This window comes from Melospiza georgiana, chromosome 30 (genome assembly GCF_028018845.1).
Source record: "Melospiza georgiana isolate bMelGeo1 chromosome 30, bMelGeo1.pri, whole genome shotgun sequence".
NCBI lineage: Eukaryota > Metazoa > Chordata > Aves > Passeriformes > Passerellidae > Melospiza > Melospiza georgiana.
The window spans coordinates 5244-12325 of NC_080459.1; positions in this window are offsets into that span (position 1 = coordinate 5244).

Below are 7082 nucleotides of genomic sequence, written 5' to 3' on the forward strand. Positions count from 1 at the left end.
TGCACACGTGGGCTCACGGCTGGTGGGGTTTGCACACGCGTGTGAGCAGGCGGGGTTTGTGCACCTGTGTGAGCAGGGATGGGTTGCACACGTGCGTGAGCACGTGGGGGTTGTGCTGCAGGTGCCGTTTGCACACGCGTGTGAGCAGGGAGAAGTTGCACACCTGTGTGTGCGCACGTGGGGTCCATAGCAGGTGGGGTTTGCACACTTGTGCGAGCAGGGACGGGTTGCACACCTGTGTGTGCGCACGTGGGTTCACGGCTGGTGGGGTTTGCACACGCGTGTGAGCGAGGGACGGTTTGCACACCTGTGTGCACACGTGGGGTTTGTGCTGCAGGTGGGATTTGCACACACATGTGAGCAGGTGGGGTTTGCACACTCGTGTGAGCAGGGATGGGTTGCCACACCTGTGTGTGCACACGTGGGTTCACGGCCGGTTGGGTTTGCACACCTGTGTGAGCAGGGACGGGTTGCACACCTGTGTGTGCACACGTGGGGGTTGTGCTGCAGGTGGGGTTTGCACACGGCGCGTGAGCAGGTGGGGTTTGCACACGTGTGTGTGGTAGTTGGGCTTTGCACACCTGTGCTTGCACACATGGCGTTCAGGACAGGTGAGCTTTGCACACCCGTGTGTGAGTAGGGACGGTTTGCACACCTGTGTGAGACAGGTCTTTGCACACCTGTGTGTGAGCAGGGACGGTTTGCACACCTGTGTGTGGTAGTTGGGCTTTGCACACCTGTGCTTGCACACGCGGCATTCAGGACAGGTGGGCTTTGCACACCTGAGTGTGAGCGGGGGACGTTTGCACACCCGTGTGTGCACACGTGGGCTTTGCACACCTGTGTGTGACAGGCCTTTGCACACCCGTGTCTGACAGGCCTTTGCACACCTGCGCTTGCACACGTGGCGTTCAGGACAGGTGGGCTTTGCACGCACGTGTGAGCAGGGACAGTTTGCACACCTGAGTGTGCGCACGTGGGCTTTGCACACCTGTGTCTGACAGGCCTTTGCACACCTGTGCTTGCACACATGGCGTTCAGGACAGGTGGCCTTTGCACACCTGTGTGTGAGCCGGGACGGTTTGCACACCTGTGTGTAGTAGTTGGGCTTTGCACACCTGTGTGTGACAGGTCTTTGCACACCTGTGCTTGCAACACGCGGCGTTCAGGACAGGTGGGCTTTGCACACCTGTGTGCTGCGGATGGGCTTTGCACACCTGAGTGTGCACACTCGTGTGAGCAGGGGCTGCGCCTCTCACCTGCGCAGTGCGCGGACAGGGCACCCTCAAACCCCCCCAAACCCCCCCAGGCACCCCCAAATCTCCCACTTGGGACCCCCCAGGAGACCCCAGACCCCCAAACCTCCCCTCAGACCTCCCCTAACCCCAAAATCTCCCACTTGGGACCCCCCAGGCGAGCCCTGACCCCAGACCCAAATCTCCCATTTAGGACCCCCCAGGAGACCCCAGACACCCCCTAAACCCCTCCCAGACCCCCAAATCTCCCACTTAGGGCCCCCCCAAACCCACCCAAACCCCCCCAAATCTCCACTTAGAACCTTCCAAGAGACCCCAGACCCCACCAAAACCCCATCAGAGCTCCCCTAACCCCCAAATCTCCCACTTGGGACCCCCAAAAACCCCCTTGTAAACACCCCCAAGACGCCCAAACACCCCCCAAAATCCCCCCCTAGGATGGCCCTGGGACCCCCAAACCCCCCAAATCCCCCCCAAACACCCCCCAAATCCCCCCCCAAATACCCCCCTAGAATGGCCTGGGACCCCCAAATCCCCCCAAATCTCCCACTTGAGACCCCCAAACACCCCCAAATCCCCCCCAGATCCCCCCCTAGGATGGTCTGGGACCCCCAAAACCCCCCCAAACCCCCCCAAACACCCCCAAATCTCCCACTTAGGACCCCCAAAACCCCCCTCTAAACACCCCCAAGACCCCCAAATCTCCCACTTGGGACCCCCAAATCCCCCCTAACCCCATTTTCTCTGCCCCCCCCCCAGCAGCCCCCGGCCCACGGCTGCCCCCAGGATGGCCTGGGACCCCCAAACACCCCCAAAATCCCCCCCAAATCCCCCCCTAGGGATGGCCTGGGACCCCCAAGCACCCCCAAAACCCCCCAAAACCCCCCCAAATCCCCCCCAAACACCCCCAATCCCCCCCCTAGGATGGCCTGGGACCCCCAAATCTCCCCCTTGGCACCCCCAAATCCCCCCTAAACCCCATTTTCTCTCCCCAGCAGCTCCGGGCCGCTGAAGCCGGCGATGCCCCAGGCCCATGGCTGCCCCTAGGATGGCCTGGGACCCCCAAACACCCCCAAAACCCCCACTGAGAACCCTCTAGGAGACCCCAGACCCCTCTGATCTCCCGGTTAGGACCCCCCAAAGCCCTTCAGACCCACAGATCTCCCACTTGGGACCCTCAAAACGCCCCTCAAAATTCCCCAGACCCCCCAAATCTCCCACTTGGGAACCCCCAGGAGACCCCAGACCACCAAATCTCCCCCTTAGGACCCCCCAAACACCCCCAGTCTCCCCCTTAGGACCCTCCAGGAGACCCCAGACCACCAAATCTCCCCCTTAGGATCCCCCAAACCCCCCCAAACACCCCCAAATCTCCCACTCGGGACCCTCCAAGAGACCCCAGACCCCACCAAAACCCCATCAGAGCTTCACCCCTAACCCCCAAATCTCCCACTTGGGACCCCCAAAACCCCCCTCTAAACACCCCCAAGACCCCCAAATCTCCCCCTTGGGACCCCCAAATCCCCGCCTAGGATGGCCTGGGACCCCCAAACACCCCAAATCTCCCCCTTGGGGACCCCCAAACACCCTCAAATCCCCCTGTAGGATGGCCTGGGACCCCCAAATCCCCCCTAAATCCCCCCCAAACACCCCCAAACACCCCCATATCCCCCCCAAACCCCCCCAAAACCTCCCCAAATCCCCCCAAATCCCCCCAAATCCCCCCCAAATCCCCCCAAATCCCCCCTAACCCCCCATTTTCTCTCTCCCCAGCAGCTCCCGGGCCGCTGAAGCCGGCGATGCCCCAGGCCCATGGCTGCCCCTAGGATGGCCCCCAGGGCTCCTCGGCGCCCCCCCGGTGCCCAGATCCCCCCTGGCGGCGCTGGGGGTGCTGGGGGCGCTGCTGGGGGCGCTGCTGGGCGCGGGCGCCGTGCCGGGGCGGGGGCAGCGCGGCGGGCACCCCCTGCCCGGCCGCCTGCACCTGCAGCAACCAGGCCAGCCGGGTGATCTGCACCAGGAGGGAGCTGCTGGAGGTGCCGCAGAGCATCTCGGTCAACACGCGCTACCTGAACCTGCAGGAGAACCACATCCAGGTCGGAAGGGGTTAATAAATGATTTTTAATTTTTTTTTTTATATTTTATATTTTATATATTTTATATTTTATATTTTATATATTTTTATATTTTATATTTTATATATTTTATAATTTATATTTTATATTTTATATATTTTATATTATTTTATATTTTATATTTTGGGTGTTTTTAGAGAGAGCGTCCTGGGGAGGAAAGGGTTAACTGCAAAAAAAATTTCAATATTTTTCATGTTCTAATAAGTTTAGAGAGTGTTGGCGGCAGGTGGGGAGGAAAGGTTAATTGCAAAAAAAATTAGTTTTAATATTTTTCATGTTCTAATAAATTTAGAGAGTGTTGGCGGCAGGTGGGGAGGAAAGGGTTAATTTCTAAAAATGTTTTAAAGTTCTTGGGACACAGTGGGGAAAGGGTTAATTTCTAAAATGTAGTATTTTTAATATTTTCGTATTTTACGTATTTTAATATTCTTGATGTTCTTACTATTTTATGTTAAGACTATAAAGAATATTAAAATCTTTATTTTAAATATTTTTAATATTTTTGTATTCGGTATTTTAAAAAATATATTTCTAATATTTTGATTTATAAATCATTTTGATATCTTATACATTTTCGATACTGTAATATTTTAATTTCAGTATTTTAAATTTTTAATTTAAATTTTTTTAAATTAATAACATTTTTTATTAGAATTTAAAAATAACGATTTTTATTATAATTTCAATAAATATTTTAAAATAATTTCAATGCGCGAGCTGCTGGAGGTGCCACAGAGCATCTCGGTCAACACGCGCTACCTGAACCTGCAGGAGAACCACATCCAGGTCGGAAAGGTTAATAATAAATTTTTTAATTTTTTTTTTTAATATTTTATATATCTTATATTTTATATTTTTTATATTTTATATTTTATATTTTATATTTTATATTTTGGGTGTTTTTAGAGAGAGCGTCCTGGGGAGGAAAGGGTTAACTGCAAAAAAAATTCAATATTTTTCATGTTCTAATAATTTTAGAGAGTGTTGGCGGCAGGTGGGGAGGAAAGGGTTAATTTCTAAAATGTAGTATTTTTAATATTTTCGTATTTTACGTATTTTAATATTCTTGATGTTCTTACCGTTTCAATGTTAAGACTATCAAGAATATTAAAATATTTCTTTATTTCAATATTAATATTAAATGTTAATATTTTAATATTAATATTAATATTTTTAGATTTATTTTAATTACTATTTTTAATATGTTTAGAAAAGTATACTGGGACACAGTGGGGAAAGGGTTAATTTCTAAACCTATTTCTACAATGTAGTAATTTTAATATTTTCGTATTTTACGTATTTTAATATTCTTGAAGTTCTTACTATTTTGATGTTAAGACTATCAAGAATATTAAAATATTTCTTTATTTTAAATTGTTTTAATATTTCTGTATTTAAAAAATATATTTCTAATATTTTTGATTTATAAATCATTTTGATATCTTAAACATTTTTGATACTGTAATATTTTATTTCAGTATTTTAACATGAATATATTTCAGTATTTTAACTTTTTACACTTTAATTTTTTTTTTAATTGCTACAATTTTTATTAGAATTTAAAAATAACGATTTTTATTACAATTCCAATAAATATTTAAAATAATTTCAATGCGCGAGCTGCTGGAGGTGCCGCAGAGCATCTCGGTCAACACGCGCTACCTGAACCTGCAGGAGAACCACATCCAGGTCGGAAGGGGTTAATTATCGAAAATAATTGGGATATTTTTAATATTTTTAGTTTTTAAAATGTTTTTAGAGTGAATTCCTTAGGGCACACTGGGGGGGAAAGGGTTAATTACCGAAAAAATTCTGAATATTTTGAATATTTCTAGAGAAAATGCACCAGGAGACGGGGAGGAAAGGGTTCATTTCTAAAAATAATTTAAATATTTTTCATATTTTTAATATTCTTGGGCCATGACCGGAAAAGGTTAATGTTATAAAAGATTTTTAATATTTTTCTATTTTCAATATTTATAATATTGTAATATGTTTAATACTTTTGCATTTTACATATTTATAATATTCCTAATACTCTTAACATTTAAGTATTTTTACATTTTTATATTTTAATATTTAATCTTTTTTGTAGTCTAAATTTTTTATATATTTTTGATAATTTTTTGCGTCTCTGTATTTTTAAAAGTTTGGATATTTCTCATATTTGTATATTTTTAATATTTTAATATTTTTCCTTTAGTATTTCAATACTAATATATTTTAGTGGCTTAATTTTAAATTTTTGAAATTAATATCAAAATTATTTGAATTTTTTGATTTAAATATTTTAAAATAAATTCAATGCGCGAGCTGCTGGAGGTGCCGCAGAGCATCTCGGTCAACACGCGCTACCTGAACCTGCAGGAGAACCACATCCAGGTCGGAAGGGTTAATAATAAAATTTTTAATTTCTTTTTTTAATATTTTATATATTTTATATTTTATATTTTATATTTTTTATATTTTATATTTTATTTTTTATATTTTATATTTATATTTTATGTATTTTATATTTTATATTTTATATTTTGTATTTTATGTTTTTAGAGAGAGCGTCCTGGGGAGGAAAGGGTTAATTGCAAAAAAAAAATTCAATATTTTTCACGTTCTAATAATTTTAGAGAGTGTTGGCCGCAGGTGAGGGAGGAAAGGGTTAATTTCTAAAAATATTTTTAATATTTTTAGAAAAATACACTGGGACACAGTGGGGAAAGGGTTAATTTCTAAACCTATTTCTACAATGTAGTATTTTTAATATTTTCATATTTTACATATTTTAATATTTTTTATATTCTTACTATTTTAATATTAAGACTATCAAGAATATTAAAATATTTCTTTATTTCAATATTAATATTAAATGTTAATATTTTAATATTAATATTAATATTTTTAGATTTATTTTAATTACTATTTTTAATATGTTTAGAAAAGTATACTGGGACACAGTGGGGAAAGGGTTAATTTCTAAAGCTATTTCTAAAATGTAGTATTTTTAATATTTTCGTATTTTACGTATTTTAATATTCTTGAAGTTCTTACTATTTTAATGTTAAGACTATCAAGAATATTAAAATATTTATTTTAAGTATTTTTAATATTTTTGTATTTCGGTATTTTAAAAAATATATTTCTAATATTATGATTCATAAATAATTTTTATATTTTAGATATTTTCGATATTTTAATATTTTATTTCAGTATTTTAACATGAATATATTTCAGTATTTTAATTTTTTAAATTTTAATTTTTTTAAATTAATACATTTTTAGTTAGAATTTAAAAATAACGATTTTTATTATAATTTCAATAAATATTTAAAATAATTTCAATGCGCGAGCTGCTGGAGAACCACGTCCAGCTCTGAAAGCGTTAATAATAAAATAATTTGGATATTTTGATATTTTGAATATTTTTAGAGAGAATTCCTCGGGACACACTGGGGGAGAAAGGGTTAATTCTAAAAAAATATTTTGAATATTTTTCGTGTTTTTAATGTTCTTGGGGCACGGCAGGGAAAGGGTTAATTTCCAAAACTCGTTGGAATATTTGTAGTATTTTAATACTTTATATATATTTCTGTTTTTTTTATATTTTATATATTCTTAATATTCTTAATGTTCTTAATATTCTTAATATTCTCAATATTCTTAATATTCTTAATGTTCTTAATGCTTTAATATTTTTACA